Source organism: Rhopilema esculentum, chromosome 20 (genome assembly GCF_057945365.1).
Source record: "Rhopilema esculentum isolate cy_ngs chromosome 20, ASM5794536v1, whole genome shotgun sequence".
NCBI lineage: Eukaryota > Metazoa > Cnidaria > Scyphozoa > Rhizostomeae > Rhizostomatidae > Rhopilema > Rhopilema esculentum.
Genome location: NC_142834.1, coordinates 3,771,214 through 3,784,202, shown reverse-complemented (window position 1 = coordinate 3,784,202; position 12,989 = coordinate 3,771,214). Strand labels below are relative to the sequence as shown.

Here is a 12,989-nt window from a genome sequence, read left to right as displayed (position 1 = left end):
GGAAAAGGGCAGAGAGAAAGAACAACAAGGGACGGTTTCAAGTGTCGAAGAGACACCAAAAAAATCACAAGCTTCAAGGAATGTTGAGAAAGAGTTTTTAGAGAATGAATCAGAAAAATCAGCTGAAAGGGCAGAGAGGAAGAACAACAAGAGACGGTTTTAAGTGTCGAAAAGATACCAACAAAATCACAAGCTTCAATGATTGTTAAAAAAGATTTTTTAATGAATGAATAAAAATAATCAGCGAAAAGGGCAGAGAGGAAGAGCAACAAGAGACGGGTTCAAGTGTTGAAGAGACACTAACAAAAATCACAAGCTTCAATGAATGTTGAGAAAGATTTTTTAAGGAATGATTAAAATAATCAGCGAAAAGGGCAGAGAGGAAGAACAACAAGAGACGGATTCAAGTGTTGAAGAGACACTAACAAAAATCACAAGCTTCAATGAATGTTGAGAAAGATATTTTAAGGAATGAATAGAAACAAAAATAAGGGAAAAGGGCAGAGAGAAAGAACAACAAGAGACGGATTCAAGTGTTGAAGAGACACTAACAAAAATCACAAGCTTCAATGAATGTTGAGAAAGATTTTTTAAGGAATGATAAAAATAATCAGCGAAAAGGGCAGAGAGGAAGAACAACAACAGACGGATTCAAGTGTTGAAGAGACACTAACAAAAATCACAAGCTTCAATGAATGTTGAGGAAGATATTTTAAGGAATGAATAAAAAAAATCAGCGAAAAGGGCAAAGAGGAAGAACGACAAGGGACGGATTCAAGTGTTGAAGAGACACTAACAAAAATCACAAGCTTCAATGAATGTTGAGAAAGATATTTTAAGGAATGAATAAAAATAATCAGCGAAAAGGGCAGAGAGGAAGAGCAACAAGAGACGGTTTCAAGTGTCGAAGAGACACTAACAAAAATCACAAGCTTCAATGAATGTTGAGAAAGATTTTTAAAGAGTAAATAGAAACAAAAATTCAGGGAAAAGGGCAGAGAGAAAAAACAACAAGGGACGGTTTCAAGTGTCGAAAAGATAGCAACGAAAATCACAAGTTTCAAGGAATGTTGGGAAAGATTTTTTAAAGAATGAATTAAAAAAGATCAGCTGAAAGGGCAAAGAGGAAGAACAACAAAAGACGGTTTCAAGTGTCGAAGAGACACCAACAAATATCACAAGCTTCAATGAATGTTGGGAAAGATTTTTAAAGAATAAATAGAAACAAAAATTCAGGGAAAAAGGCAGAGAGAAAGAACAACAAGGGATGGTTTCAAGTGTCGAAAAGACAGCCACGAAAATCACAAGTTTCAAGGAATTTTGAGAAAGATTTTTTAGAGAATGAATCAGAAAAATCAGCTGAAAGGGCAGAGAGGAAGAACAACAAGAGACGGTTTTAAGTGTCGAAAAGATACCAACAAAATCACAAGCTTCAATGATTGTTAAAAAAGATTTTTTAAGGAATGAATAAAAATAATCAGCGAAAAGGGCAGAGAGGAAGAGCAACAAGAGACGGGTTCAAGTGTTGAAGAGACACTAACAAAAATCACAAGCTTCAATGAATGTTGAGAAAGATTTTTTAAGGAATGATTAAAATAATCAGCGAAAAGGGCAGAGAGGAAGAACAACAAGAGACGGATTCAAGTGTTGAAGAGACACTAACAAAAATCACAAGCTTCAATGAATGTTGAGAAAGATATTTTAAGGAATGAATAAAAATAATCAGCGAAAAGGGCAGAGAGGAAGAGCAACAAGAGACGGTTTCAACTGTCGAAGAGACACTAACAAAAATCACAAGCTTCAATGAATGTTGAGAAAGATTTTTAAAGAGTAAATAGAAACAAAAATTCAGGGAAAAGGGCAGAGAGAAAAAACAACAAGGGACGGTTTCAAGTGTCGAAAAGATAGCAACGAAAATCACAAGTTTCAAGGAATGTTGGAAAGATTTTTTAGAGAATGAATTAAAAAAGATCAGCTGAAGGGCAAAGAGGAAGAACAACAAAAGATGATTTCAAGTGTCGAAGAGACACCAACAAATATCACAAGCTTCAATGAATGTTGAGAAAGATTTTTTCAGAATGAATAAAAAAAATCAGCGGAAAGGGCAGAGAGTAAGAACAACAAGAGACGGTTTCAATTGTCGAAGAGACACCAAAAAAATCACAAGCTTCAATGGATGTTGAGAAAGATTTTTTAGAGAATGAATTAAAAAAGATCAGAGGAAAGGGCAAAGAGGAAAAACAACAAAAGACGGTTTAAAGTGTTGAAGGGACACTAACAAAAATCACAAGCTTCAATGAATGTTGAGAAAGAATTTTTTCTTAATTAATAAAAAAAATCAGCGGAATGGGCAGAGAGGAAGAACAACAAGAGACGGATTCAAGTGTTGAAGAGACTCTAACAAAAATCGGAAGCTTCAATGAATGTTGAGAAAGATTTTTTAAGGAATGAATAAAAATAATCAGCGAAAAGAGCAGAGAGGAAAAGCAACAAGAGACGGATTCAAGTGTTGAAGAGACACGAACAAAAATCACAAGCTTCAAGGAATGTTGAGAAAGATTTTTTAAGGAATGAATAAAAATAATCAGCGAAAAGAGCAGAGAGGAAAAGCAACAAGAGACGGATTCAAGTGTTGAAGAGACACGAACAAAAATCACAAGCTTCAAGGAATGTTGAGAAAGAATTTTTAAAGAATGAATAAAATAAAATCAGCGGGAAGGGCAGAGAGGAAGAACAACAAAAGACGGTTTAAAGTGTTGAAGAGACACTAACAAAAATCACAAGCTTCAATGAATGTTGGGAAAGATTTTTAAAGAATAAATAGAAACAAAAATTCAGGGAAAAGGGCAGAGAGAAAGAACAACAAGGGACGGTTTCAAGTGTCGAAGAGACACCAAAAAAATCACAAGCTTCAAGGAATGTTGAGAAAGTGTTTTTAGAGAATGAATCAGAAAAATCAGCTGAAAGGGCAGAGAGGAAGAACAACAAGAGACGGTTTTAAGTGTCGAAAAGATACCAACAAAATCACAAGCTTCAATGATTGTTAAAAAAGATTTTTTAAGGAATGAATAAAAATAATCAGCCAAAAGGGCAGAGAGGAAGAGCAACAAGAGACGGATTCAAGTGTTGAAGAGACACTAACAAAAATCACAAGCTTGAATGAATGTTGAGAAAGATTTTTTAAGGAATGATAAAAATAATCAGCGAAAAGGGCAGAGAGGAAGAACAACAAGAGACGGATTCAAGTGTTGAAGAGACACTAACAAAAATAACAAGCTTCAATGAATGTTGAGAAAGATTTTTTTCTTAATTAATAAAAAAAATCAGCGGAATGGGCAGAGAGGAAGAACAACAAGAGACGGATTCAAATCACAAGCTTCAAGGAATGTTGAGAAAGAATTTTTAGGAATGAATAAAAAAATCAGCGAAAAGGGCAGAGAGGAAGAACGACAAGAGACGGATTCAAGTGTTGAAGAGACACTAACAAAAATCACAAGCTTCAATGAATGTTGAGAAAGATATTTTAAGGAATGAATAAAAATAATCAGCGAAAAGGGCAGAGAGGAAGAGCAACAAGAGACGGTTTCAAGTGTCGAAGAGACACTAACAAAAATCACAAGCTTCAATGACTGTTGAGAAAGATTTTTAAAGAGTAAATAGAAACAAAAATTCAGGGAAAAGGGCAGAGAGAAAAAACAACAAGGGACGGTTTCAAGTGTCGAAAAGATAGCAACGAAAATCACAAGTTTCAAGGAATGTTGGGAAAGATTTTTTAGAGAATGAATTAAAAAAGATCAGCTGAAAGGGCAAAGAGGAAGAACAACAAAAGACGGTTTCAAGTGTTGAAGAGACACCAACAAATATCACAAGCTTCAATGAATGTTGAGAAAGATTTTTTCAGAATGAATAAAAAAAATCAGCGGAAAGGGCAGAGAGTAAGAACAACAAGAGACGGTTTCAATTGTCGAAGAGACACCAAAAAAATCACAAGCTTCAATGGATGTTGAGAAAGATTTTTTCAGAATGAATAAAAAAAATCAGCGGAAAGGGCAGAGAGGAAGAACAACAAGAGACGGATTCAAGTGTTGAAGAGACACTAACAAAAATCACAAGCTTCAATGAATGTTGAGAAAGATATTTTAAGGAATGAATAGAAACAAAAATAAGGGAAAAGGGCAGAGAGAAAGAACAACAAGAGACGGATTCAAGTGTTGAAGAGACACTAACAAAAATCACAAGCTTCAATGAATGTTGAGGAAGATATTTTAAGGAATGAATAAAAAAAATCAGCGAAAAGGGCAAAGAGGAAGAACGACAAGGGACGGATTCAAGTGTTGAAGAGACACTAACAAAAATCACAAGCTTCAATGAATGTTGAGAAAGATATTTTAAGGAATGAATAAAAATAATCAGCGAAAAGGGCAGAGAGGAAGAGCAACAAGAGACGGTTTCAAGTGTCGAAGAGACACTAACAAAAATCACAAGCTTCAATGAATGTTGAGAAAGTTTTTTAAAGAGTAAATAGAAACAAAAATTCAGGGAAAAGGGCAGAGAGAAAAAACAACAAGGGACGGTTTCAAGTGTCGAAAAGATAGCAACGAAAATCACAAGTTTCAAGGAATGTTGGGAAAGATTTTTTAAAGAATGAATTAAAAAAGATCAGCTGAAAGGGCAAAGAGGAAGAACAACAAAAGACGGTTTCAAGTGTCGAAGAGACACCAACAAATATCACAAGCTTCAATGAATGTTGGGAAAGATTTTTAAAGAATAAATAGAAACAAAAATTCAGGGAAAAAGGCAGAGAGAAAGAACAACAAGGGATGGTTTCAAGTGTCGAAAAGACAGCCACGAAAATCACAAGTTTCAAGGAATTTTGAGAAAGATTTTTTAGAGAATGAATTAAAAAAGATCAGCGGAAAGGGCAAAGAGGAAGAACAACAAGAGACGATTTCAAGTGTCGAAGAGACACCAACAAAAATCACAAGCTTCAAGGAATGTTGAGAAAGATTTTTTAGAGAATGAATTAAAAAAGATCAGCTGAAAGGGCAAAGAGGAAGAACAACAAAAGACGGTTTCAAGTGTCGAAGAGACACCAACAAATATCACAAGCTTCAATGAATGTTGAGAAAGATTTTTTCAGAATGAATAAAAAAAATCAGCGGAAAGGGCAGAGAGTAAGAACAACAAGAGACGGTTTCAATTGTCGAAGAGACACCAAAAAAAATCACAAGCTTCAATGGATGTTGAGAAAGATTTTTTTCAGAATGAATAAAAAAAATCAGCGGAAAGGGCAGAGGAAGAACAACAAGAGACGGATTCAAGTGTTGAAGAGACACTAACAAAAATCGGAAGCTTCAATGAATGTTGAGAAAGATTTTTTAAAGAATGAATAAAATAAAATCAGCGGGAAGGGCAGAGAGGAAGAACAACAAGAGACGGTTTTAAGTGTCGAAAAGATACCAACAAAATCACAAGCTTCAATGATTGTTAAAAAAGATTTTTTAAGGAATGAATAAAAATAATCAGCGAAAAGGGCAGAGAGGAAGAGCAACAAGAGACGGGTTCAAGTGTTGAAGAGACACTAACAAAAATCACAAGCTTCAATGGATGTTGAGAAAGATTTTTTAGAGAATGAATTAAAAAAGATCAGAGGAAAGGGCAAAGAGGAAAAACAACAAAAGACGGTTTAAAGTGTTGAAGGGACACTAACAAAAATCACAAGCTTCAATGAATGTTGAGAAAGATTTTTTTCTTAATTAATAAAAAAAATCAGCGGAATGGGCAGAGAGGAAGAACAACAAGAGACGGATTCAAGTGTTGAAGAGACACTAACAAAAATCGGAAGCTTCAATGAATGTTGAGAAAGATTTTTTAAGGAATGAATAAAAATAATCAGCGAAAAGAGCAGAGAGGAAAAGCAACAAGAGACGGATTCAAGTGTTGAAGAGACACGAACAAAAATCACAAGCTTCAAGGAATGTTGAGAAAGAATTTTTAAAGAATGAATAAAATAAAATCAGCGGGAAGGGCAGAGAGGAAGAACAACAAAAGACGGTTTAAAGTGTTGAAGAGACACTAACAAAAATCACAAGCTTCAATGAATGTTGGGAAAGATTTTTAAAGAATAAATAGAAACAAAAATTCAGGGAAAAGGGCAGAGAGAAAGAACAACAAGGGACGGTTTCAAGTGTCGAAGAGACACCAAAAAAATCACAAGCTTCAAGGAATGTTGAGAAAGTGTTTTTAGAGAATGAATCAGAAAAATCAGCTGAAAGGGCAGAGAGGAAGAACAACAAGAGACGGTTTTAAGTGTCGAAAAGATACCAACAAAATCACAAGCTTCAATGATTGTTAAAAAAGATTTTTTAAGGAATGAATAAAAATAATCAGCCAAAAGGGCAGAGAGGAAGAGCAACAAGAGACGGATTCAAGTGTTGAAGAGACACTAACAAAAATCACAAACTTGAATGAATGTTGAGAAAGATTTTTTAAGGAATGATAAAAATAATCAGCGAAAAGGGCAGAGAGGAAGAACAACAAGAGACGGATTCAAGTGTTGAAGAGACACTAACAAAAATAACAAGCTTCAATGAATGTTGAGAAAGATTTTTTTCTTAATTAATAAAAAAAATCAGCGGAATGGGCAGAGAGGAAGAACAACAAGAGACGGATTCAAGTGTTGAAGAGACACTAACAAAAATCACAAGCTTCAATGAATGTTGAGAAAAATTTTTTAAGGAATGAATAAAAAAAATCAGCGAAAAGGGCAGAGAGGAAGAGCGACAAGGGACGGATTCAAGTGTTGAAGAGACACTAACAAAAATCGGAAGCTTCAATGAATGTTGAGAAAGATTTTTAAAGAATAAATGGAAACAAAAATTCAGGGAAAAAGGCAGAGAGAAAGAACAACAAGGGATGGATTCAAGTGTCGAAAAGACAGCCACGAAAATCACAAGTTTCAAGGAATTTTGAGAAAGATTTTTTAGAGAATGAATTAAAAAAGATCAGCGGAAAGGGCAAAGAGGAAGAACAACAAGAGACGGTTTCAAGTGTTGAAGAGACACCAACAAAAATCACAAGCTTCAAGGAATGTTGAGAAAGAATTTTTAGGAATGAATAAAAAAATCAGCGAAAAGGGCAGAGAGGAAGAACGACAAGGGACGGATTCAAGTGTTGAAGAGACACTAACAAAAATCACAAGCTTCAATGAATGTTGAGAAAGATATTTTAAGGAATGAATAAAAATAATCAGCGAAAAGGGCAGAGAGGAAGAGCAACAAGAGACGGTTTCAAGTGTCGAAGAGACACTAACAAAAATCACAAGCTTCAATGACTGTTGAGAAAGATTTTTAAAGAGTAAATAGAAACAAAAATTCAGGGAAAAGGGCAGAGAGAAAAAACAACAAGGGACGGTTTCAAGTGTCGAAAAGATAGCAACGAAAATCACAAGTTTCAAGGAATGTTGGGAAAGATTTTTTAGAGAATGAATTAAAAAAGATCAGCTGAAAGGGCAAAGAGGAAGAACAACAAAAGACGGTTTCAAGTGTTGAAGAGACACCAACAAATATCACAAGCTTCAATGAATGTTGAGAAAGATTTTTTCAGAATGAATAAAAAAAATCAGCGGAAAGGGCAGAGAGTAAGAACAACAAGAGACGGTTTCAATTGTCGAAGAGACACCAAAAAAATCACAAGCTTCAATGGATGTTGAGAAAGATTTTTTCAGAATGAATAAAAAAAATCAGCGGAAAGGGCAGAGAGGAAGAACAACAAGAGACGGATTCAAGTGTTGAAGAGACACTAACAAAAATCACAAGCTTCAATGAATGTTGAGAAAGATATTTTAAGGAATGAATAGAAACAAAAATAAGGGAAAAGGGCAGAGAGAAAGAACAACAAGAGACGGATTCAAGTGTTGAAGAGACACTAACAAAAATCACAAGCTTCAATGAATGTTGAGAAAGATTTTTTAAGGAATGATAAAAATAATCAGCGAAAAGGGCAGAGAGGAAGAACAACAAGAGACAGATTCAAGTGTTGAAGAGACACTAACAAAAATCACAAGCTTCAATGAATGTTGAGAAAAATTTTTTAAGGAATGAATAAAAATAATCAGCGAAAAGGGCAGAGAGGAAGAACAACAAGAGACGGATTCAAGTGTTGAAGAGACACTAACAAAAATCACAAGCTTCAATGAATGTTTAGAAAGATTTTTAAAGAATAAATAGAAACAAAAATTCAGGGAAAAAGGCAGAGAGAAAGAACAACAAGGGACGGTTTCAAGTGTCGAAAAGATAGCAACGAAAATCACAAGTTTCAAGGAATGTTGAGAAAGATTTTTTAGAGAATGAATTAAAAAAGATCAGAGGAAAGGGCAAAGAGGAAGAACGACAAGAGACGGTTTCAAGTGTCGAAGAGACACCAACAAAAATCACTAGCTTCAAGGAATGTTGAGAAAGAATTTTTAAAGAATGAATAGAAAAAAAAATCAGGGAAAATGGCAGAGAGAAAGAACAACAAGGGACGGTTTCAAGTGTCGAAGAGACACCAACAAAAATCACAAACTTCAATGAGTGTTAAGAAATATTTTTTAAAGAATAAAGAGAAACAAAAATAAGGGAAAAGGGCAGAGAGAAAGAACAACAAGGGACGGTCTGAAGTGTCGAAAAGATACCAACGAAAATCACAAGCTTCAAGGAATGTTGAGAAAGATTTTTTAGTGAATGAATTGAAAAAATCAGCGTAAAGGGCAGAGAGGAAGAACAATAAGGGACGGTCTCAATTGTCGAAGAGACACCATCGAAAATCACAAACTTCAATGAGTGTTGAGAAAGATTTTTTTTAAAATGACTAAAAAAAATCAGCGGAAAGGGCAGAGAGGAAGAACAACAAGAGACGGTTTCAAGTGTCGAAGAGACACCAACAAAAATCTCAAGCTTCAATGAGTGTTAAGAAATATTTTTTAAAGAATAAAGAGTAACAAAAATAAGGGAAAAGGGCAGAGAGAAAGAACAACAAGGGACGGTCTGAAGTAGCGAAAAGATACCAACGAAAATCACAAGCTTCAAGGAATGTTGAGAAAGATTTTTTAGTGAATGAATTAAAAAATCAGCGTAAAGGGCAGAGAGGAAGAACAACAAGGGACGGTCTCAATTGTCGAAGAGACACCATCGAAAATCACAAACTTCAATGAGTGTTAAGAAAGATTTTTTTAAAAATGATCCAGACCCCGTTTACACTGTCTCGTGCAAGTTTGGAACCGTGACAAAACTGTCGCGGTTCGCCCTTCCGTTTACACTAGCACTGTGGAACCGTGACGAATTTTGTACCGTCACGGTTCCGTTTTTGAACGGGACAGTGTAAACACCTATCCGAGACGATTTTGTCACGGATTCACAAAGAGGTCTTTTGTATGGCTGTTTCAGGTAATCGAGGCTTTGATTGTGGCGTTACTACGTTGTCAAATTCTGAAGAAAAGGAAATTCTGAAGAAAAGACAACCACAGAAAAGGCTTGTATTGTTTCCCAGTCCAAGCCTTGATTGGACTTTGCAGTTTTGTAGTCTAAAATAACACTGAAAATTAAAGCCACCTTGTCGTTCGTCCAAGTAAAGTTTTTATCGGCCTTCCACTGCATTTTAACTCCAATAAAAATTCGATTGTTGACTTCGGCGGCAAAATAAAAGCCTTGGTTGACTATATACAGCTTCTTCTAAACAATGTTCTGCCATTAAATTCTGAAGCCATTACACTGTACCGGTACAGTGTAAACGGAACGGCTAAACGAAACAATTTGGAACCGCGACAGTGTAAACACTTGCGAACCGTAACGGTACAAAATTGTCCCGGGACAGTGTAAACGGGGTCCCAGTCAACGAAAATGCAGAGTGGCAGAACAACAAAGGATGGTCTGAAGTGTTGAAGAGATACTAGCAGATCTTACAAACTTTAATGAGTATGAGGAAGTGGTTTCTAGAGGATAAATCAAAGATTAATTCTGCAAAAAGGAAAAAGGGTCAGAGCAATAATAGATGGTCTAAAGTATCAAAGAGATACCAGTAGATCCCGAAAACCTGAATCAATTTGAAGAAGGGCTTTGTAAAGAATGAATCTAAGATCAAATCAGCGAAATGGGCAGAGGGTCAGATTAAATTAGCAAACCATTAAGTGGTAGAATTTTGCTCTATAATTACGAATAGACAATTTGGAAAATCAGAAAGTTTGTTTGATCTTATGTGAAATTAATGATCATCATAATGAAGATCAATATCGCAACAAGCGAATAAATGAAAAATTAAATCAGCTAACGTAGAAAAGGGTCCTATAGAAGACACTCGTTTAACGTTAAAACGTTAGAAAGACACCACAGTTTGGAAGCCTAAAGCAAAGGTTGGTTCGCGATGCAAATAGCTTTCGGAAATGTAATACTTAAAAGGTTTCTCAAATATTTAGATGAGAAAGACAAAGCAATACCAGTTTATTTTCTACTTTTTTCAAAAGGCATCCAAACAACACTCACCACGTCCCTCGTCATTCATACACAATCTTCCGTAGCCATGTGTTTTGATCTGCAACGGAATTCATTTTTTTAGAGTTTTATCAACAAAAAAAGGTTCTGATAATCACGGAAACCAAGAAAGCTAAAGCAAAAAATATTAAGGAATGTATTCCTGGTTATGTTTTTAAAAAACTAGGAACAAGACGGAGTTTCAGACAGTGTACTTGAGGGATTCTTTTTTCTTATATGCCTAGTGCTTTCAATTTTCACAGCAGAATCGCATTGTCAATAGTTTTAAATGTTTTTCTATACTTAAGAAGATTATATATTGACACCAATAACCAATAGTATTAATGAATTAATGTTAACCATTGTTTTGCCGAGATGATAGACAGATTAATCGTCAAAGACATTCATGATCATAATGATGCATGCAGATGAGAACATAGAATTCCATCATGTATTCCATTTTCCATAGGTATTAATTTTGGGGGCTATCTGAAACCGAATTCTTAAGGACTACATAGCATGCTGAAAAACAAAGATTTTACAAAGAAGATGGGATTACAGTCAAGTCAATACCACATAGCAGGGTGGACATTATTCAAGGGCCAGGAGGAGAGACGCTAAAAGTTTAGCTCGCGAGTTAAATGTAAAGCTCATTCAACATAAATAGGTAGAAATAAAGAAAAAAGCGACTGGTTTTCGGAAGGTTCAATATGCCAACGCCTAGAACAAGCTAACTCATTGTTTGGTGCTGAATGCATTTTAGGAATTGTTAGGTGGCTACATTTTTACATTTTTGCCAGAGATTAAAAAATTACTTTTTAGAAATTTTCATTGAAAGAGCTACCAAGCAAGGAACTTTTGTTGGTGTCCAGCAAAAAGGTTTTCATTCTAAAAATTTTCTGGGCCTCTCTCACCAAAGGGGAAGGGGGGGGGGTAATCATTTATCTTTAGAATAGGGGTGCCTAGGTTACTTTTAGGCTCTAGAATTTGGACAAAGTTTATTAAAGTTCTTCAATATAAAAAACCGTGATTCTATATTGGACAAATAATTTTTACGAAAAAAAAAAATTTCTTTAATTTCCGGTGAGCAGTGGTCTTAGAAATTTAAACGAAAAACAAATTCAATTGTAAAACCCCTTTCTTGGGACCAGGAAATTCTAAAGCAATTTCTTTGGTAAATCAAAAATGAGAAATGAGATGATAAATGAGAAAGGATTTGAAAAAAGTCGAGAAAAATCGCAAACTGCCGTCTAAAGAAAATTTTTTGAAAAGATTTCATGCTAGAGGGACGAAGTGTACACCACGTACACCACGTGCACAGAAGAAGAGAAGGCAAAAGAAATTTGGTTTATAAATAAACAAAGTAAAAAATTGCAGTAATTTGATACTTCTTACCTTCATGAAATTATTGGTTATCTTCAGTTGCCGCGAAGGTGATTGTGTAGGATATTTCCACTGGGATAAGTACACCAGTTGTCGATAATAATTTTCTTGGAAGCCATGTTGTTTTCAAAGTGAAAAATTTTGTTGGCACATGCCTTGCTGGGCATGATGGGAAGGAAAGTCTCCTCCGTAGGAGAAAAATATGAATATTGAAACAAATCGAGTGGTTTGAGGGCAAGTGAAAATTAATCCCACCGAATTTTTTAAGCTGGAAATATTTCCTATCAAAATTTTCAAACGCTAGAAAAATCTCGTTTTTAATTTTAAACTATAATTAAACTATATTAATTTTTGCTAAAACTAGCGTTTGTAAACGAAAATCTCTTAGAATTCTTAACAAAATTCGGGAAAACTTCACATGATGTCACGAGACAATGTATCTCAGATGTTTTTTTGAGGTCTAGGGCAAAGTTTCAGTCTTGACCCCCATATTGAAGCTTTACAAACAGGTAAAAACATCCCTTTGTTCTTGAATAACCTTTGAAAGTGTGAAAACAAACTAGAACCTTTGAAATGTAAATTGACACCATTATTAACTTAATACCGGATGAAGACTATCTAAAAATTAACAAGACTATTTGTAACAAATCAGAACAGAATCCAATTGAAAACAATGTCTTCTATTTAATGCATAGTTTTTGAATTTTAATCACAAGTTCTTTCTCTGACGTTATTTGCCTGATAATTTCCAAAGCTATTATTTGCATAAAACATGACGAGACATTCTTTAAGAATAAGAAAAAAATTCCAACCATCAAGATGATCATATCCAACCATCAAAATGTTTTAAAGATAGCAGTGATGGTGACACACACTCGCATTCACAATTTATTCAGTCCTGCAAGATAAAAGGCTTTTTCGTCTTTTTTGTATAAGAGAGTGTATCATATGCTGGCTTATGGTGAATTTGTACGTAAATTGCGCAAAACATATAAACAATTTGCAAAAAGGTTGAAGAAATTATTGTCAAAAGGAAAGAAGTAACAAACCGAATGAAAACTTTAAGAGAAAACTGAATGGGTTTTAATAAATTTTATTGAG

At 34.8% G+C, this 12,989-nt stretch overlaps 1 protein-coding gene across 2 annotated transcripts in view; it reads right to left on the bottom strand.

The window, feature by feature from the left end:
• The window catches only part of LOC148957825 (uncharacterized), a 114,395-nt gene extending 101,689 nt beyond the window's left edge, over window positions 1–12,706 (bottom strand). The window contains exons 1-2 of one of the 2 annotated variants that reach the window (XR_016145040.1): window positions 11,901–12,706; window positions 10,518–10,566 (exon numbers count right to left, since the gene is read on the bottom strand). The gene's annotated coding sequence lies outside the window, so the exon portion shown is untranslated. The remainder of the gene's footprint in view (window positions 1–10,517; window positions 10,567–11,900) is intronic. The other variant, XM_089114426.1, reaches the window with a different exon arrangement.
• Between the last annotated feature and the right edge of the window lie 283 nt (window positions 12,707–12,989).